The sequence below is a fragment of the Ambystoma mexicanum genome, chromosome 7q (genome assembly GCF_040938575.1).
Source record: "Ambystoma mexicanum isolate Mex_15411 chromosome 7q, UKY_AmexF1_1, whole genome shotgun sequence".
NCBI classification, from domain to species: domain Eukaryota; kingdom Metazoa; phylum Chordata; class Amphibia; order Caudata; family Ambystomatidae; genus Ambystoma; species Ambystoma mexicanum.
Genome location: NC_090941.1, coordinates 1,050,457,180 through 1,050,478,350, shown reverse-complemented (window position 1 = coordinate 1,050,478,350; position 21,171 = coordinate 1,050,457,180).

Below are 21,171 nucleotides of genomic sequence, written 5' to 3'. Positions count from 1 at the left end.
TATTGCTGTATTGAAACCTAGGCCTTTACCCCACTATTGAGGAAATTCAAATCTAGGTGTGTTTCCATTGATTGCTGTACTCTCAAACCTAGGCCTTTCTTCCTCTATCCAGGAAATTTGAATCTAGGTGTGTTTCCAATGATTGCTGTACTCTCAAACGTAGGCCTTTCTCCCACTATCCAGGACATTCGCATCTAGGTGTGTTTCCATTGATAACTGTACACTCAAACTTAGGCCTTTCTCGCACTATCCATGAAATTCAAATCTCGGTGTGTTTCCATGGATTGCTGTATTGAAACCTAGGCCTTTACCCCACTATTGAGGAAATTCAAATCTAGGTGTGTTTCCATTGATTGCTGTACTCTCAAACCTAGGCCTTTCTTCCTCTATCCAGGAAATTTGAATCTAGGTGTGTTTCCAATGATTGCTCCACTCTCAAACTTAGGCCTTTCTCCCACTATCCAGGAAATTCGAATCTAGGTGTGTTTACAATTACTGCTGTACTCAAACCTACCACTGTCCAGGAAAACCTTATTGGAGTACGTGCAGCACTCGGATTCCAGGCTCACTACCATTTAAATAAAATAAACAATCTTAGGGTACTTTAGATCTCATCCAAACCTGCACCTCAGGCCAGGTCCTTCTGGCCTAGAACCTCCCCCTACTTCATCCCCAAGATAATGTAGCTGTAGGGTAAGGACCCCCAGTGTCTCTTGCCCCGACCGACTCCACACCCCTATCTGATAGCCAACCCACATATTAGGCCACAAGACCATCCTACCCACCTAAAATCACAAACTCAAGGAAATCAAGAACCGTCAGAACCCAAACTCAACAGGGTGCTGCACATGGGCAACTACCCTGCGACCATAATAGAAACACACTTCTGAAGCAACCCACTCCTAAGGAACACAACATGCCACAAAACACAAAAGGACTACGCGAAAGACAAACAGGAGAAGGAATAAACCAGATGGAATCACAAACTGTCTCTCATCCATTAGACATAGGAATGAACGCACCCCTACAAACAGGAAGATGGAACAAACGTCAAGAGAAGCGAAATATCTCTATACCTAACACCATACCTCGCAACTGTCCACCCAGCAGAAAAACCCAATACCATCAATGAGGCTAGCTGTGCAATTAACATACAGGAAGCATGCAGGAAAAGAACAGGAACACCAAGAAGGAAGAGGAACAAAATCAACACCCTCACTCCATAAATCACCAAAATGCGGGGACACCTCCATCAGCCTCAACATAATATAGAAGAAGAAGCTGAAGAACTCACAAACCCAATATGTAATCTAACAGACCTACTCAGCGAGGAAACAGACCACTCTGAACAACCACCACACCCAGAAAGCAACATGAGAGCAAACCAATGCAACTATCACCAGAAAAACCCAAAATAAAAACTCCAAACCATTCCAATGAAATCCACTCCAACTTAATCATTGCAAAATCAATTTCCAAACACACTGCAGAGATCTATGACCTACTGTGCGATGGCGGTATTGACATCCTATTCATCACAGAAACATGGTTAAATGACAACTACAAATTCACACTCCACAGCTGCCTACCCGACAACTTCAAGTGCCCACAAGTAAACAGGAAAGAAAAAATTTGAGGAGGACTTGCAAAAGCATACAAGTATTACCTGAAGATAAAAACAGACAAACCATTAAACATCAACATCTGCGAGTACATAGTCCTTCACTGGACAGTGAACCCCAAAACAACCCTGAAGTTTGTACTCGTTTACAGACCACCGACGTACGCCTCAACAATCGTTGACACCTTCCTAGAAGCCATCACCAACCTAGCCATCAAACACGAACACGTAATCATTTTCTGGGACTTCGGAGCAACTCTAAACAATGAAATTATGCCAGCTGGTTAAATGAGCAACACATGCTGGAGGACACATGCTTGATGCAATCTGCGCCAACAAAAACCTTATAACCACTTCACCACCAATATAGATACTCTAGAGCAACCACTTAATCATTTGATTTATGATCAGTCAGCCAACTAAAGCAGCAGAACAGCCCAATAAAATCAGACTATCTTGAAAAGAAACGGAAGTTTGTCAAATACAGCAACTTGATAGAACAACTTGAATTCACCAAACCATCAAAAAACAGCCTGGATGAAACTGACTTTGAGGAAAAAAACAGAGGTATTTTGTGAATGGATCACTGAAACAATCAACATCATTAACCTGGAAAAACCTGAGCGCAATGGCAAGATCAATTGCCATTGCTGCTATTAGCTGCCTCCATACCGGGATCCAATACAGGGGTCTGTGACTGAGGAATAACCGGCATTCCGACCTTGTAGGATCCGGTAATTCCTCATGCACAGAACCATTCACCATTCACCTATAGGGCTCAAGGGGAATGGGGATGGAGCTAATAACGGGCCTGTTAATAACAGGCCCGTTATTAGCTTCTTGTTCCCCTCGCGGGACCCGGAAAGGAAGTCTGGTTTTACTAGATGTCGGTTCCAGGTCCCGCTAGGGGACTTCATAATCAGGCAGCCCGTAATGAACGGCGCCGGTCCCGTACCGGCACCGTTCATTACGGGGACCTCCAGGGTCGTAATGAGGCCCATAGTCTTAAGTGTTACAACTACGCAGACAACACACACTACATTTACAAAATTGTAGATACACAAGAAGAGAACAGAACCCTGGAAAACTGTCTAAAAGAACTCTATAAATGGATGAACACAAACAGCCTCAAACTCAACTCAGGACAGGAATCATGGTTACATCCAAAAACCAGGAAAACAATCAATATATCCCATGGCCGACAGAACTAGGAACAGCACCCACACCGGTGAAAACAGTCAGAAACCGTTGACTCCTAATGGACAACGTGCTAACACTGGAACCACAAGTAAACACAATAATCAAGAAATGCTTCTTCCTTTCTTCCTCCTACACATGATTCACATGGTAAAAAGCATCCTTCCATTCCTCTCCTTCACCCATAAAACGCTTACCATCATCTATTTATTTATTTATTTTTACATTTATGAAGCGCACTAAGCCGGGCATCAAGGCGCTGGTACAGAACCAGTTACACAGACATATATGAGACATGATACAAATCAGAGAGATAGCGTTACAAATTCCTAAAAACAATGATGCAGAAATGACACTTAGAAAAATGTCTGTTAACTATTAGGGAGACATTAGTTAGAAAAATAGCAACATTTTTAGCTATTTGCGAAAGGCCCTATAGGAGTGCTTAGCTCTCAGGGTCGGCGAGAGTAGGTTCCAATGTTTAGCAACCAAGGAAGGGAAGTTAGAGGCTCTTGCTTTAGGTCATTTGGTTTTTGGCTGGGTGAGGCGATGAGCGTAGGCGGACCTTGTTGGTCTAGAGGAGGCATCTTTCGAAAATGTTTCTGAGCGATACGGTGGGGCACTATTAGAGAGACATCTGTGAGTGATAGAGAGAGTTTTAGAGAGGATTCACTCCCAGATGGGCAACCAGTGGGCTTTTGTTCTGGCTGCTGTAATATACTCTAGTTACAGGATGTACAGTGCTGCTCTTACTGCGTTATTTTGGATGACCTGCATCTTTTTGATGTTGTTTCCAGTGGAACCAACATAGAGGGCATTGCAGCAGTCAATCAACAAACAGTTTGTCGCTAATACAATGGTGAATGTTAGGGAGAATTCTCTCTTTAGGCTGAATTTCCTAACCTAGTGAGTCCCCCAGCAGCTTTGCTGGATTTCTGGAGTTTGTTTTTTTCTCCTGCCAAGAGTCAGACTCTTTTTCTCCCACTCTTGGACATGATTATGGTGTTCCTTTGACTGTTAAGGTGTTTTATGGGCTATGGGGTCCTTTACTCCATAGGGTATCATGTGTTTTTACGTTGTGTGTTACACAGCACCCTCTTTGCAGTAACACAGGGGTGTCATAGTGACACCCCACCATAGACTCCATACACTGGGACTGACTACTGTCTCCCAGGGCATGTAAAGTCACCATTGGCTTTACTAGTCCCAAATTATTTACAGAAACCAGTACAAGCCATCATATTGTGGACGTACTGGTCGGAGCAATTCGATTATTAGTCGAGGGGGCACGTCTCCGTCCCCCCTGATCGAGTTTTGGCTGGTGGCAGTGGAAACTACTTTTTATATTCGACCGCGAATATTTCCCTATGGGATTTTCCCATTGTTCGAGGCTACCAAGTTTAATTATTTAATTCTCATAGCCTCGAACATACCGCCGGTTTATTTATTTATTATTAATTCGCCGGTTGGTATTTTTTGCCAGGACACGATTCTAAAATGGCGTTTGTGTTCTCTTCTGTGACTCCAACCCAAGTCGAGACCTTTGTTCCACTTTTTGGCGGGCTTCCCACAGAAGCCTCCAAAAGTGATGCCACTCTGTCTGGGTACCACAGGGGGAGTGGGAGGGGGTTTAGGCACCCTGGACTGAGTTACCTTGGTAACTCAAGTCGCACTCTTGTGTCATTAGCCCAAGTGGTGAGCCGGCCGGCTCACCACTTAGCATGTTTGATTGACAGCTAGGCTGAGTGAATGGGGTTATGCTGCATAAAAGCAGGGCTTTGGGGACTGGAACTTCAGAAGTCGCCACAGGACCTGAGAATTCGATAAGGGAGAAGCTGAGCCGACCTACCACAACGACATCACCGGTGGAGCCTTGCGGAACCGACTCACCTCCGGAACCGACTCACCTCTTCCCGACGACAGAGAAGATCTCCTGGCTGGAGAGGCTTCTTCCCATGACTGGTGGGCACAACCAGTTTACCTTCTTTCTTCACACCCCAGACTGGTTTGTGGTCGAACTGCCCGTGCCAAGCACCCCGGCAGCCGGATAGCCACTTACCACTGGACCGCGAATCCACGAACCACTCCTTGTACCTGAGAAACTCTGTGGCTGGTTTCTTCCGGGGCAGTGCAACGGACTCCTGTCTTCCTCCCCGACGAGATCCTCTCTTCCCCCGGACGAAGCACCGACTTGCATCCGCTGCCAGGAACAACTGCCCCCGCTGGAGTATTCTCACCACTTTAAAGTACCGTGTCCGCCAGGCCTCCCTTTCTAAAGATTGCTACAAGGTAATAATAACCCCTTAACCTTCTGGACTGGGCTGGTCGCCTTGACCCTCTAACTGAACTGGTCCCTTTCTTTGGTCCAACTCCTTTTTGAACCATTACAAGACTTTTGTGCACTGCAACCGTGTGACCTTGGACACATTTCGTTTTGATCCTCTTAAAGCGGATCCGGCCTACTGACTCTGAATTCACGGTGTTAATTTGGCTTCCTCTCTTGTTGTGTTCGTGAAAAAAGTGTTGGGATCTGTTTCAATTTATTCTCTGCTTTTCTCTCCCTTTTTAAAACGAATTATTAGAGTGCCATCTACGTTAAGCGCTCACCGCTGTCTGAAAATAAGTGGGGCTTTACTTAAGACTTGTCTAATATTCTTTTAAGGGAGTATATATCTTTTAGTGACCGTGTTTCTGAATTGCTTACTATTAGTGCCTGTGTGTTTTTCTAGAAGTGGTTTTAAATAAATAATGATTTCTCTTTTACACCAAGCCATGGTCAGTGTTTACTTGTTCTATTGTGTTCTCTTGACCTATTGTGAATACTCTGTATACTGCCTAACTCTTCTTGAGGAAAGTCTGACTGCTCAGCCACAGCTACCAAGTGAATCTGTGTGGTACAGACAGCTACCAAGTGGGTTTACTGCCAAACACCTGTAGTCCTAAATCTTTTGCAGTGGTCCCAGAGGGAACTGCACAGGTTTCTGCCTAACAGTGAATCACTTATCTTGGGAGAGGAAAGGGTTTTGCTGAATTGATTAATGTTGTGTAGGTGGCTGATGATGCTATGGCAAATTCTTGTTATGTAAGAAATAGTGTGCTATCAAACCTCTTTGTCCCCTTCCTGACCCTCAATGTTCTATCCTCCTGTATCACTGCTTTGGTATATATGTTTTAAACTACATTACTAAAGATCTGATTCTATTATTGCACAACAGCCATAGGTTGCATGTCTATCATTATGTATCTGAATAAATGACCTTCAAGTGCATAACCTGGAACATCAAAGGATGTAAAAATCCTTTTTAAAAGATGCAAAGTTATATCTCATTTGAACAAATTTAAGCCAACGGTAGCTTGCCTACAAGAAACACATTTATCCAACAAAGAATCTACGAAACTTAAATCTTTTTGGGTTAAGGAGGTTATTCCCAGTCCTGCCATTTCCAAGAAAAATGGAGTTGCTATACTAATTAGTAAAAAACAACCCTGCAAAATCCTTGATCAAGATGCACATACAAATGGCAGATGGGTCTGGGTAAAACTTTCAATTGACTCTACACAAGTATCTATTCTTAACGTCTACGGTCCCACATTACCTGATCCCCCCTTTTGGACCGCAATCAAACAAATGATACTCAAAAATAACTTCACCAATCTGATTATGTGCGGAGATGTCAATCAGGTTCTTGATCCTTTTTTAGACCGAAAATCCATCTGCATGCTCATATCAAACAAATCTCATAAGTCTTTTATTAACTGCCTAGCAGAGACAGGATTCATTGACACATGGAGACTATCCCATCCCACACAATTAAATTATACCTTCCATTCACCCCCTCATAATACTCTATCACGACTTTACTATATTTTTGCAATCAAAACCCTCTCTGGATCCATTATTTGTTCTAAAATCGCTAATATTATCATATCAGATCATGCACCTGTTATCACTTCCTTCTGCCTCGCCGAAACAAACAAAACCGCTACTAGATGGAAACTCAATAACTTCCTTCTAAATGATCCACAGTTTAATCAATCGGTTCAAGCTTTCATCCAACAATATTTTGCTAACAATCAAGATTGTGATACCTCGGTTGTTAATAATTGGGATGCATTCAAAGCCGCCTTAAGAGGTCACCTAATGGCCCTCTCCGTAGGAACCAAAAACTTAGGAAAAAACATCTAGATGACCTTTACTCGAAACTCACCCTTGCAGAACAAGGCTATTATCCAGACACTAACTCAACAAACTTACGACAAGTAATAAAACTACGCTTTGAAATTAATAAAGAAATAACAGAACTTGCAGCAAATACAAAACAAAGATATACCAAACTTCAAATAAAGCGGGCAAAATGCTGGCTTCATAGTTAAAAAACAAAAAACAAAGAGTTCAAATTTCTCATATTAAAGACACTCAAGGCATATCTCATCACCATCTTATTAAAATACTTGAATGCTTCATGAAATTTTATACTGATGTATATACTCCAGAAAGCTCTGTTCCCAAAGACAAAATTGATTCCTTTTTAAAAAATATCAGTCTAACTTCATACCCCAGATTAGACCTTTCTCACCTTGACAATGATATTACCTCCTCAGAGATCACTAAAGCTATTCACAGCCTGGGCAAAGGCAAAGCAACCGGCCCAGATGGATTATCTATCCAATTCTACATCAATCTATCCCAAATATTAACACCAAAACTCAAAACACTCTTTTCATACTTTATATTGCAAAAATCTTCCTCTGGTTCATTTTCAGAAGCTCTACTTATCATTTTCCCTAAACCTGACAAAGACCCTTCCCTCCCCAGTAACTATCGACCCATTTCTCTTATCAACATAGAAAGTAACATTTTTGCTAAAATACTTGCTAATAGAATTGAATCCTCCCACCTAAATCTGGTTAAAGCGGATCAAACAGGTTGTGTAAAAGGACGTAAACAGAGAAGAGAGTGGGCACCACTTGATTAGGAGTTTTTTCCAATCTTATAATCAAATGTGGAAGTAGAAGTATGCAAATTGTAGTTCAGAAGGAGCTGGCTGTGACAAGTCTGGAGACACCCTGACTTAAAAATACAACAAAAGCTAGAGACCGAGTAAAAATACCAGGTCACACAACTGCTCTCAATGGGGCCCAAACACGGGCTGGTATTCTTTCAAAGTTCAAAAAAAGTAACTCTTTTTCAAGTATCGAAAGTACAAAAAATAAAAAATAAAGAGGAAGTCTGTTGGTTTTCAAATAGTAATTTATCCGAAGAAAAAACAAAGCTGTCACTAATATCTTCTTAGTGAGGGAGCAGTTGCCGCAACTCATATGTAATACAGACTAAAGCCAATGCATTTCGGAAATAATTCCTTCTTCAGGGCAAGTCTAGTCAATTGCACATAAACAACATAATGCACCAATGTCAACATAAGAATTACATATATTTGTGAAAATAATAGCGATGTCAACATACCCGTCAGTAGAGTTTCCAGAAGGATTAAACGAGAAAAAATAGATAGAAATAATAAGTAAATTGTATGGTAAATAACAAAACAGACAGATGTGTAAAAAACTGTGGTTACCTTAATAGCGTTGCATAGACGAGAACGTTTGTTGTCAATGCCCACAGCAGCATGGGTCGTAACGATGAGCCGTGGTTGCAGCGGCTATATTGTTAAACACAATCGTGTTTACAAATGGAATCTAATGAAGGGAAAGTTTCAGTGTTAGTGAGACAGCGTAACAAACCGGGATTTCAAATGGTGCTTTGCACATATTGCAATCGTGTCTCATACCTCTGAGCACTCGGAGCGGGAGAAAGCTCCTGCGTGCAGTTGTCGGCTGAATCTCAGAATGCTGTGTTAGGCGGTTGCCAGAGCAACTCCTATTGAGGGATACTTAAACTTTAGCTGGTACATTAAATCGCATGGAATTACATAAAATCAGCAATGGTTGAAAGTACGACACAACCTCGTCGCGGGCGATGTCGCCCATTACAGGCGGCACCTTGGGTCCCAGACCAGGGTCCGGGACTTGCAGTGTGGTTGTTATTGAGGAAACTCAGGATTCAAGATGTTAAAAGATATGGAAAACATGTTGGTCAGTTAACATGGAAACAGAACAGAGTCAACAACAAACTTCACGCTTGAAGTGCATCTACATGTCAATGGGATGAATACAGATGTCGTAATGTTTCAAACCAGATTCATATGTAACAGTGGTAATTAAACTCTTCATATACATAACCTCTTAGATACACTATCTCAGTTTGGTCAGGTATCAGGATATAAAGTTAACAGACACAAAGTACTTCGTTTTGCCCCTACATTCCAAGAAACTATTAAGCTCAACACTAAATCATTACTGGACACCCTTAAAGACCTTACATCCAGATGGTCCCCACTTTACCTCTCCTGGTGGGGGCGTTTGGATACAATTAAAATGATGCTATCCCCTATTGTACTTTACCATCTTCAGCTTCTCTCCGTTCCACTATCCCTTTCCTTTTTCAAATCTATATATTCCATACTACTAAATTTTCTTTGGGGAGTAGGAAAAAGCAGAAGAAGTGCGCTAACTAAACTTAAATCACCTTATGAAATGGGAGGTGTTAAATTCCCTGACTTTAAGCTATACCACTCTGCATTTCTCATAAAACAATCTTGCCAATGGTTCACAGACCCCGAATTTGCAGACACCCCTACATGGTGTACATTAGAGAAACATTAGAGAAACACATAGTTCATCCACAAAATATTACTGATTATGTATATATATTTAAGTATACTTCTAAGAACATCTCGGAACCTATTCAAGCATCCGTTTCAGCTCTACAATCCTTTCTCTTGCCCCATACCAAAAATCCCAATAAATACCTTTGCCCTTTACTATGGCATAATAAGAATATAGTTATCAATAAAAAGATCCTTAATCGCAAAGCATGGATTAAAAAAGGAATACGATTCATCCAACACATTATAGATGGTCCTTCCATTCTCTCCTTCCAGCAACTCTCTGCCAAATTTACCATACCCAAGACTGACTTTCAGTTTTACATTAAATTAATCAACTCCTGTCTTGATGCACTAGATCACTTTTCCTATGAGATTCTTTCTCCAGACACCCTCAGACTACTACAGCTAACCTTAACTGGGGAGGTCAGAGCCTCACAAATATATAATATGCTAACCTCAACATTGAATATTTGCCCAATTCGTCTGAAGTGGGAACTTGACTTAGGATATAAGTTTGAAGATCATATATGGCTCTGCCTGTTTTCCAAAATTAAACAATTATCGGTCTCAGCTAACATTACGCAACACAACTACTTCTTTATTCATAGAGCATTCATTACTCCAGCTAAATTAGCTAAGGCTAACCCGAATTATGATTCAAATGTTGGTCATGTGGTTTAACTCCCGCTACTTATATGCATATGTTCTTTGAATGTTTATATATTGTCAAATTTTGGTATGATATCTGGAAGCGCATTCAACGTATCTTCTCTGTAGATGCTCCGTTTTCTCCTGTAAGTATATTTTTAGGAAGCATGGCCATTACAACATATATTCCACCTGATTCTGTGAGATTATACAATCTATTCATCTGCATAGCCTTAAAATGTATTACAGCGAACTGGAAAGACTTTCGATCGCTCTCTACCAGAGCATGGTGGAACGCTTTATGTCAAACTCATAAATTGGAAATGTGCATGGCTAATAATCTAAATACAATTCCTAAATACAATGCTAAATGGTACTATTTCACATGTTATCTTAACTGTTTCAATGCAACTGCTCATGGCTCCTGAACATATATTCTTATGCTCACTTTACTAACCTGATGCCTATATTTATATACAAATGCCTGTTTTTTACTATTACAGCAATGGAAACATCAGTTTTATGAAATAATCTATTATACCCATCTTCCCCCCTTTACCTTGCTCCCATCTGTTTCTGGTATGTCTGCTGTCTGTCTCCCTGTTTGTCTCCCCATTTCGCTACTCTAATCTCCATATCAGTTACTCTTTACAGATATGTTTTACAATAATCCAGGTTTAATCAGCACTACCTCCACTTTCTATTCCATTCTTGTTCAACTTAATACAACAAACTAATTCTATTAATGAATATCTTGGATAAAGCTTATATTCTTCCTTGTTAAGATTGTTTACTCTGTTCAACCTTTATGGTTACCAGGTCCACTCAAAGTCGGTAATGTGCTAACATATGTATCATTATCTGTATCTTGAACAATAAAAATCATAAAATAATTTAAAAAAAATAAAAAAATAAAAATAAGAAATAGTGTGCTGTCAAGGTACACTCCAAGCGTCTTCACAATGGGTGAAACTTGCATTGTGAGGCCGTCAATGTTGAACGAGGAGTATTGTGGGTCCAGCTTCTTAATTATAAGTGGAGTGCCAACTATGAGTATCCCAGTCTTGTCATTGTTCAAGCACAATCTATGGTTAGCCATCCATGCCTGGATAGTTGTATAGATAGACTTTAAGGTGGCAGAGTCTTCAAGGTAGATTCCGGAGAGGGGGACTATGATTTGAGTATCATCACCCTAGTTTGTGTAAGATATGCTTATTGGGTCGAGGAGGATGAAAAGAGATTTTGTGAAAATGTTGTGCAGGGTAGGGGATACACTTGATCCTTGAGGCACACCACAAGTGATGGGTGCTGGAGGGGAACTGGCATTCTCTCGAAACCCCGGATGACTCTGTCACTTAGGAAGGAGTTTATCCAGGTCGTGGCTTCAGGGGAAAAGTTGGCAACAGTAGAAAGGGGATGACCAAGGATTTTGTGGTGAACCAGGTTAAAAACTGCAGACAACTCAAGGAGTAGGAGCAGAGCCGGCTTCCCGTTGTCGCTGATCTCAACAATCTGATTTTTTAGATCAAGTAGCGCTGATTCCATCCAATGGCCTGGGCAGAACCCCGACTGGTGCAGTCCAAAGATGTGATTCGGTTCCAAGGAGCATTGGATTTGCAGATAGGCTGCACCGGCCAGAATTTTTGACTTGGAGGAGGCCCTGTCTGCAATAGCTTTTGTAACAGCAAAAAAGGCAAATGACTTAAATTATGGATGACATATGCAGATGATGTTGTCCTTCTTGATCATACTCAATGAGGCCTGGAATATTTAATAAAAACCATTGAAAGATATGTGCAACGTAATATATTGACGATCACCCCCCCAATAAAACTAGTGTTATCCGGGGTGCATCAAGCAGCAACAAATCTTACGGATATGGCTGGAAGGTGGAAAATGTGTTGATAGTTCCATCTGTAGAGATTTCTTTTACTTGGGTTTTAGCTTGTTGACTTCTTTGCTGGATCACCAGATCAAAATATAAGGTTAACTAGCTAGTTGCTGAAATGAAGAGGGTGAATTCAAAATACTGTCGATTTACACTAACTCCTTTTACCGATTTTTATAAGACTAAAGCAATCCCTTCCCTGTCATGTTGGCAAGAGATTTTTTATATCTCCAATTCTATTAATTGGGATATCATAGAATCTGCAATATGGAAAAAGGTGTTAAATCTGCCTAACTCACCACTCATTACTGCTTTTATATACAAATTGAGCCGGACTTCCATGAGGGGGTGACTCGAGTGGTAGGTGTTGGTGTTTTATAAGAACATTATGACTCCAACAATCAATTCTCTTTTTGTGGATATAAAAGAGGACATTCAGAATGTTATGGCAGGCCACTTTAAAAACTTTCAAAGATGAAAATCCAATAAAAACTAAAGCAGTATTATTCTAAAATGATTGGACAGAGACCATCATGTGCATGCAACACCTACAAATGCATACTGGTATTGTTGACCAACCACGATATTTGTGAAAATTCCAAAATTCATACTTTGGTCGGCAATTCCTTCATTTTAGATTGAATATAATACCAAATGGCCAAATACAATATATTTGGCATCAGATTAACACAACATCAAAATTCTGCATGTTGTGAAATAAAGAAAATTGTATCTAAACGCTAAGACAAATACTAGTCGAATGTATTCCATTACACAGTCTACGAGTGTATGTCTTTGCAAGATGTTCACGCCATGAAAACTGTCTTATTATACAAGATTTTTGGTAAACAATGTCAAGTTGAAACACATCTAATCCTGGCTGTTTTAACATTTTTAGGCTAACTTAGTTTAATTTGAATGCAAAAATTATGATTGCATTATTTTTAGAAATGTTTACTTATGCTAATTAATTTGTGCATGGATAATCTAATAATTGAATATTTTATGTTTCTTAACTCTTTTGCAATGAATCATTCCTAATACATAATATGTGTGTTTCAGAGAGAGATTCAAACAGGAAGATGGATAAAGGTATATGGATGGATAGCACTGCATGAATACATTGATAGCTATATACAGAGATACATAGAGTTACATTTGCAGGGAGAGATGGATAGAGAGCCATAGAGAAATGCATATATTGAGATGTATAAAGGTAGATTAAAAACATAGATGGATAGATTGATATAGATAGATACAGAGACACATAGAGTGACATGTTTAAAGAGATGGCTAGAGATAGATTGGGATGGAGATAGACAGACAGACAGATAGATAGATAGATAGATAGATAGATAGATAGATAGATAGATAGATAGATAGATAGATAGATAGGCAGATAGAGGTGGATAGATATACATAAGGATAGATGCATAGAGGGAGCTGGATATAAACAGATAGAGAAACACATAAAGAAAGTGATGGATAGATATATTGAGATGGAACCAGATAGATGCACATACATGTGTGTGGACATAGAGAGATGAATGTAGATAGAGAGATTGCTAGAGGGAGATGTGTAGATGCATGGAGATGCAGAGCCAGCGATGGATAGATGGAGATGGAGGGATTCATGTACATATGGAAAGATTGGTAGAGATAGAGAGAGAGAAAAGGTTTGTGCTAGATGGAGCAATTCAAATAGAGAAATGGCAAGACATGTAGGGATGTAGAGAGATAGAGGGATAGATTGATGGAGATATAGAGCTGCATAGAGAGAGATGGATAAAAAGAGATGGATATAGAGAAAGGAATATATACAGAGGGAAATGATTATATATAGAGAAGTGGAAGCAGCGAATGCCATAGATGTACGGAAGAAGAGAGGAGGAAGAGTCAGTCATGAGAGAAAGATTGAGGGTGACGGTTGTGAACAGAGCCATAGTTAGATGAAGTAATAGTGAGTGTAAATAAACCAAGTGTGCATTGGTAGGAGCAGTGCTATACAACATAGTACAGTCACACATGTACCTTGGTCAAAGAATGTGAGGCTTTCAAAAAGGTACTCGTGAAATACAAATGTAAATAGTGTGAAATATAGAGATATACAAATGCTCGATATATATGGTTAAGCATGTAAACATGGACCACCATTGACATAGTAGTATATTATTATTCCAGTAGTTTATTAAAAATACATGCAAGTAAAAGAAAAAAAAACAAATAGAATAAGCTGATAAAATGATAAACTGGACCAAATAATGTTGGTCAAAGTGACATAGAAATAGGAAAGACAAGACAGATTGAAATACCAACAAGATATAAAAAAACTAATAAAGATACATGTGACAGATTTGAATAGACATTTTAACATGGTGATTTCTATGTATATTTGAAACGATAGCCAGAAACTAATAAAACATCCCAACAATTGATATAGAGAGAATAATAAGTTGAAACGTATGTTAAATGATGAATACCTAAAGATGAATACCCACATAATGAATTAGGATACATTCTGACAGCATAAAGTGATTGTCTTTCGGCAATGGGTATACAAAGGGGTTGTCCAGGGAGGGGTTTTAATGGCTCCCTAGTCTGGCTGCACTGTTGTTTCCTGTTTCAAAGTGACTCCAAAATTCCAGACTGCCTCGAAGGAACAGAGGGCTTCACTCTATCTCTAGGCTACTGATAGGAAGGAGTGATAGAATTGTCTCAATTTCAGCAATGCAATTTTGCTGGTGTACCTGGTCGGCCCCTACACTTGGGAATACACACTGACTGATTAGGATGGAGAAGAGGCTGGAGCCCAGATGCATGGTTATTGCATCAGTGTCAACCCTGGTTGGTAATCATGGCACCACTGTGACCCATATACAATCTTCATCATCTTACCACAACCCCGAATGGCCAAATATATGACAACCCATAAATCTTTTTGTTGTTTCTCAGTTGAATTCTTTAAGATTGCGTCCTCCATTAATTTTTAGAAATGTCTTGCTCACCTATTTAGGTACTGACTTTGATGGTTCTATTAAATCATGTAGTCAGGTTGAGCGCATGGAGGCAAAGTTGTCCGCGGCCACTTCACAGACAAAAATAATATTACATTAATTTGGGAAATTTTCCATTAAACCGGCAATAATTTTCTGGACCATGAAAGTAATACCTTCAATTTTATATGGGGCGGAAACACTTTTGAATTGTAAAAATCTAAAAAATCCAAATCTTGATAGATTTGAAGGAAAATACTGGCGGGCAGTGCTTATTTTGCCTAACTGTGTTCCTGGTCCCTGGCTGCGCTATGAATTAGGTCTTATTTCAATGCATGCTGTCTTTACTTGGCGTTGCTGTATGCTCTTGCGTAAATGTTTAATGGCAACTGAAAAAGTAAACACCCTTTCGATAATCGCTGCTTATATGTTATCATCGGACAAGTCCTTTGTAAAACTATGGATTGATTTCTGTTTGGAATCCCTTGCGAGCGCAAACATATCAATAGTTATGTTAATATCTAACCCAGAAAAGTCAAAAAATCTTTTATATCAACTGGACTGGATTAAGACCTTAGAAAAATGTCAAAATTACCGCCAACCATGTAAGTTTCGGTTCTGGCCTAAGCCGGTAAAAAGCCCAGAGACTTATCTTCTAAAATTTCCATCAGTAAAATTAAGAGCAGGTCTATTGAGGGCTCGACTTGACCTATGGCCTACTTATCAAGTTCAAGCAAGACGCAACTTGAGACCTCAAGCACTTATGTCATGTAGATTCTGTAAGGACCCTAACACGATTGACAGGTTAATTCATAGAATTTATCAGAAAAATGTTGCAAGCGGCTGGCGCAGAGTGTCCGCGTGCGATTGTCTGCGCCAGGCGCGTGCGCCAAAACCGATTTCCGCGCACAGCGTATTCATGGATTTTAGGCTCCCAAACCAGCCGTGGCGCAGAGTATCGCAGCGACCCTGCAGCAGCGCCAGTAACGCCCCCAAGAACGCCCTTGCGCAAGGAAAAGACATCAAAATCGCTAAATCATCGCAAAGGGCTGCGCTAACCCTGGACCAGTTTACAGGGCTGCCAAACAAGGAACGCAAAGCGGGTAACGTATATATCAGGGGTACGCGGGAAGTTTTACATGCGATTAGCCAGGGTAACTGTATTACAGGGGTACGCGGGAAGTTTTCCACGCGATTAGCCAGGGTACGTGTATTACAGGGGTACGCGTGAAGTTTTACACGCGATTAGCCAGGGTACGTGTATTACAGGGGTACGCAGGAATTATCACACGCGATTTGGCTGGGTACGTGTATTACAGGGGTACGCATGAAGTTTTACACGCGATTAGCCAGGGTACGTGTATTACAGGGGTACGCGGGAATTATCACACGCGATTTGGCTGGGTACGTGTATTACAGGGGTGCGTGGGAATTATCACACGCGATTTGGCTGGATACGTGTATTACAGGGATACGCGTGAAGTTTTACTCGCGATTTGGCTGGGTACGTGTATTACAGGGGTACGCATGAAGTTTTACACGCGATTAGCCAGGGTACGTGTAGTACATGGGTACGCGGGAATCATCACACGCGATTTGGCTAGGTACGTGTATTGCAGGGGTGCGCGGGAATTATCACACGCGATTTGGCTGGGTACGTGTATTACAGGGGTGTGTGGGAATTATCACACACGATTTGGCTGGGTACGTGTATTACAGGGGTGCGTGGGAAGTTACACACGCGATTAGGCTGGGTGGGTCCTCACAGGTGTTCCCTGTACACCCTTCACAGCCCCTGCAGGCAGCCCACAAAACAGGGGACTACCCTGCACACCTGCTCATGTCTCCCACCCACCCCAGCAGTGTGGGGCACCTTCCACCAGCCCCCCACTCTCGTCCCCTATCACCCCCACCCCCAGCAGTGCAGGGGCAGCCTCCACCAGGCACCCACTCATGTCTAACACCCACCCCACCCCCCAGCACTGTGGGGCACCCTCCACCAGGCTCCCATCCATGTCTACCACCACCCCCACCCCCCAGCAGTGCAGGGGCAGCCTCCATCAGGCCCCCACTCATGTCTCCCACCCACCCCCACCCCCCAGCAGTGCAGGGGCAGCCTCCACCAGGCCCCCACTCATGTCTCCCACCACCCCCACCCCCCAGCCACCATGGGCAGCCCCCACCAGGCTCCCACCCATGTCTACTACCAACCCCCACCCCCCAGCAGTGCAGGGGCAGCCTCCACCAGGCCCCCACTCATGTCGACCACCGCCACCGCCTCCCAGCAGTGTGGGGCACCCTCCACCAGGCCCCCACTCATGTCCCCTATCACCCCCACCCCCCAGCACTGTGGGGCACCCTCCACCAGGCCCCCACTCATGTCCCCTATCACCCTCACCCCCAGCAGTGCAGGGGAAGCCTCCACCAGGCCCCCACTCATGTCTCCCACCCACCCCACCCCCCAGCACTGTGGGGCACCCTCCACCAGGCTCCCACCCATGTCTACCACCACCCCCACCCCCCAGCAGTGCAGGGGCAGCCTCCACCAGGCTCCCACCCATGTCTACCACCACCCCCACCCCACAGCACTGTGGGGCACCCTCCACCAGGCCCCCACTCATGTCTCCCACCCGCCCCCACCCCCCAGCAGTGCAGGGGCAGCCTCCACCAGACCCCCACTCATGTCTCCCACCCACCCCCACCCCCCAGCCACCATGGGCAGCCCCCACCAGGCTCCCTCCCATGTCTACCACCACCCCCACCACCCAGGAGTGCAGGGGCAGCCTCCACCAGGCCCCCACTCATGTCTCCCAACCCCCACCCCCCCAGCAGTGTGGGGCACCCTCCACCAGGTGCCCACTCATGTCCCCTATCACCCCCACCCCCAGCAGTGCAGGGGCAGCCTCCACCAGGCCCCCACTCATGTCTCCCACCCACCCCACTCCCCAGCACTGTGGGGCACCCTCCACCAGGCCCCCACTCATGTCTCCCACCCACCCCCACCCCCCAGCAGTGCAGGGGCAGCCTCCACCAGGCCCCCACTCATGTCTCCCATCCACCCCCACCCCCCAGCCACCATGGGCAGCCCCCACCAGGCTCCCACTCATGTCTACCACCACCCCCGCCCCCCAGCAGTGCAGGGGCAGCCTCCACCAGCCCCCCACTCATGTCTCCCACCCCCCACCTCCCCCAGCAGTGTGGGGCACCCTCCACCAGGCCCCCACTCATGTCCCCTATCACCCCCACCCCCAGCAGTGCAGGGGCAGCCTCCACCAGGGCCCCACTCATGTCTCCCACCCACCCCACCCCCCAGCACTGTGGGGCACCCTCCACCAGGCTCCCACCCACGTCTACCACCACCCCCACCCCCCAGCAGTGCAGGGGCAACCTCCACCAGGCCCCCACTCATGTCTCCCACCCACCCCACCCCCCAGCACTGTGGGGCACCCTCCACCAGGCCCCCACTCATGTCTCCCACCCCCCACTCCCCCAGCAGTGTGGGGCACCCTCCACCAGGCCCCCAATCATGTCCCCTATCACCCCCACCCCCAGCAGTGCAGGGGCAGCCTCCACCAGGCCCCCACTCATGTCTCCCACCCACCCCACCCCCCAGCACTGTACTGTGGGGCACCCTCCACCAGGCTCCCACCCATGTCTACCACCACCCCCACCACCCAGCAGTGCAGAGGCAGCCTCCACCAGGCTCCCACCCATGTCTACCACCACCCCCACCCCCCAGCAGTGCAGGGGCAGCCTCCACCAGGCCCCCACCCATGTCTCCCTCCCACCCCACCCCCGAGCACTGTGGGGCACCCTCCACCAGGCTCCCACCCATGTCTACCACCACCCCCACCCCCCAGCAGTGCAGGGACAGCCTCCACCAGGCCCCCACTCATGTCTCCCACCCCCCACCCTCCCCCAGCCGTGTGAGGCACCCTCCACCAGGCCCCCACTCATGTCCCCCTGCCCACAGGCCCTGACAATCCTCAAGCATGGGCCTCATGGCCAGCCACCACAGCCCAAAGACACAACCAAGTATTACATGCGCCCATGATACTACTCCAATGGAAACAATGTAAATGAACACGTGTCTCACACACACACAATGGTTGCAAGTGAACCTGAAAACCCATATCATGACATGCATGAAAACAATGAGATGAAACCACACATTGAAGAATGAAAACATCAAAATAATGTATTAAAAACAACAGTAATGGCAATCAAAATTAAACAAAATACACAAGTAAAAAAAAAAAGAATTAAGCTGGCTGTCCCTTTTCAAATTAAAATCAATAAATGATAATCCAAAAAAATGTCTTCCAAAGTTCAAGTCCATAAAAAGGAAATGAATTGAAAAAAGAAATAGAAAACCATTGCTCCATGGAAAAAAATATTCATAGTAAAAAAAATATCCAAATGCAAAGTCCAACTATGTACAAAGTATTCAGGGTCCATCATCGCAACAGAAGAAATGAAACCTACAAAAAAACCTATCTAAAATGGAACTATATACAAAAGGTGGAGCAGTGTCCGTCGACTCCAAATAAAAATAAACAATAAAGGAAACCTATCACTAAATAACTATATACAATGGCGGCGGGCCAGTCCAGCGGCTCACTCAGTGGTGTTCCGGGCCAGGGCATCATCGAACTCCTCGTCTATGTCCCGGAGGCGGTCCTGTTCCATGGCCCCGAGGGTCCGCAGGGACGCCGACATGTTCACCTCCAACTCCCTGCGGATTGCCTCGAGGCACTCGGCCCGCCTCAGGGCCCTCCGCATGGAGTTCTCCGCCCTGACCATCATGAGCCGCGCCTCTTCTGCCCGCCGCCGCTCCGCATCTATGGCGTGGCCCAACCGATACCACACGGAAAACACTTCCCGTCCAGGGTCCTCCTGCCCTCCGGCCGATGCCTGCCCCTCCGATGTTGAAGGCCCCGAGCTATCGTGGCTCCCACCTACCGCCTCCTGCTGCTGCAGCTGCTGCTGTCCATGTGCCCTGTCCGATGGTGCCTGCACATCCTCCTCCAGCTAAGGTGCAGTCGTTGATGTGGCCACCCCTGCTGGACGTCCGACTCCCGACTGTGGCAGGGATCTGTTGTCCACCAGCCTGGCCGCACGGTCGGAGGCAGCTCCACAGGGCACCCAGGTGACACATGGGTGGGAAGATGGCATGGAGGACGACTGGGGCATAGGGGGTTCTGTGGAGGAGGGGGTCGGAACAAGGTCCAGGAAACGGAGGAATCCAGCCCTGGTGAGCTGTCCCAGTGGGTCAACGCCGTCAACGAGCCATGCGAGAAGACGTGCAGACTCATCATGAAAAGACTGCAGGTCAGCTCGCATGGCCCGTTGACGCAACGCCACCCCACCTTGGACAGGCTCAACCTGGTTCAGGATAGCCACATCCGCAGGGAGAGGAAGGCCAGGTGTTGTAAGCCAATCCCCTCCCTGAGAACGGGTCTGGAGGTAGGCATCCCCGGTGGTGCAAGATGATGCAGTGACAGGAGCAGGGACAGGATTGCACACAGGCACCTCCGCGGCGGCCTGTGCTGCCTCCTGTCCCTGATCCTGCACTGCACCACTAGCACCAGTGGAATCCCCACCTCCAGACCCCGCCTCTGTCGCTTGCACGGCCTCCTCCTCCTCCAAACCCCCCACCAACCTGGATGACTCCGTGCCATCTTCCTCCATTGGGCCCTGTGGGGTCCCAGCTGCCCCTTCTGCTGCCGAGGAGTCCAACTCCAACCTCCGCCTCTTGAACATTCCCTCGGCAGCGGCGGCCTGGGACACGGCACCGGACTCCTCACTCCCCGACGAGATCAGAACCTGGGAGGGGATCCGGGCCTTACGTCTCCGGCTGGTGGTGAGACCCCTGCCGTTGTGCTCCACAGCACCTTCTACGCCGTCTTCATCAGTTGACGCTGCAGACAGGGAGAAAGAAAACACAGGCATCAGGGCACTGTACAATGGACTCATACACACATAACAGTTATACATGAGTGGCATTGGTAAACCTCAGACATGGCATCACAATCCCCAACACACATGTCATTTCAACTTGCACACATGAGCCATACTACAGCCATATTGCAACAGCCA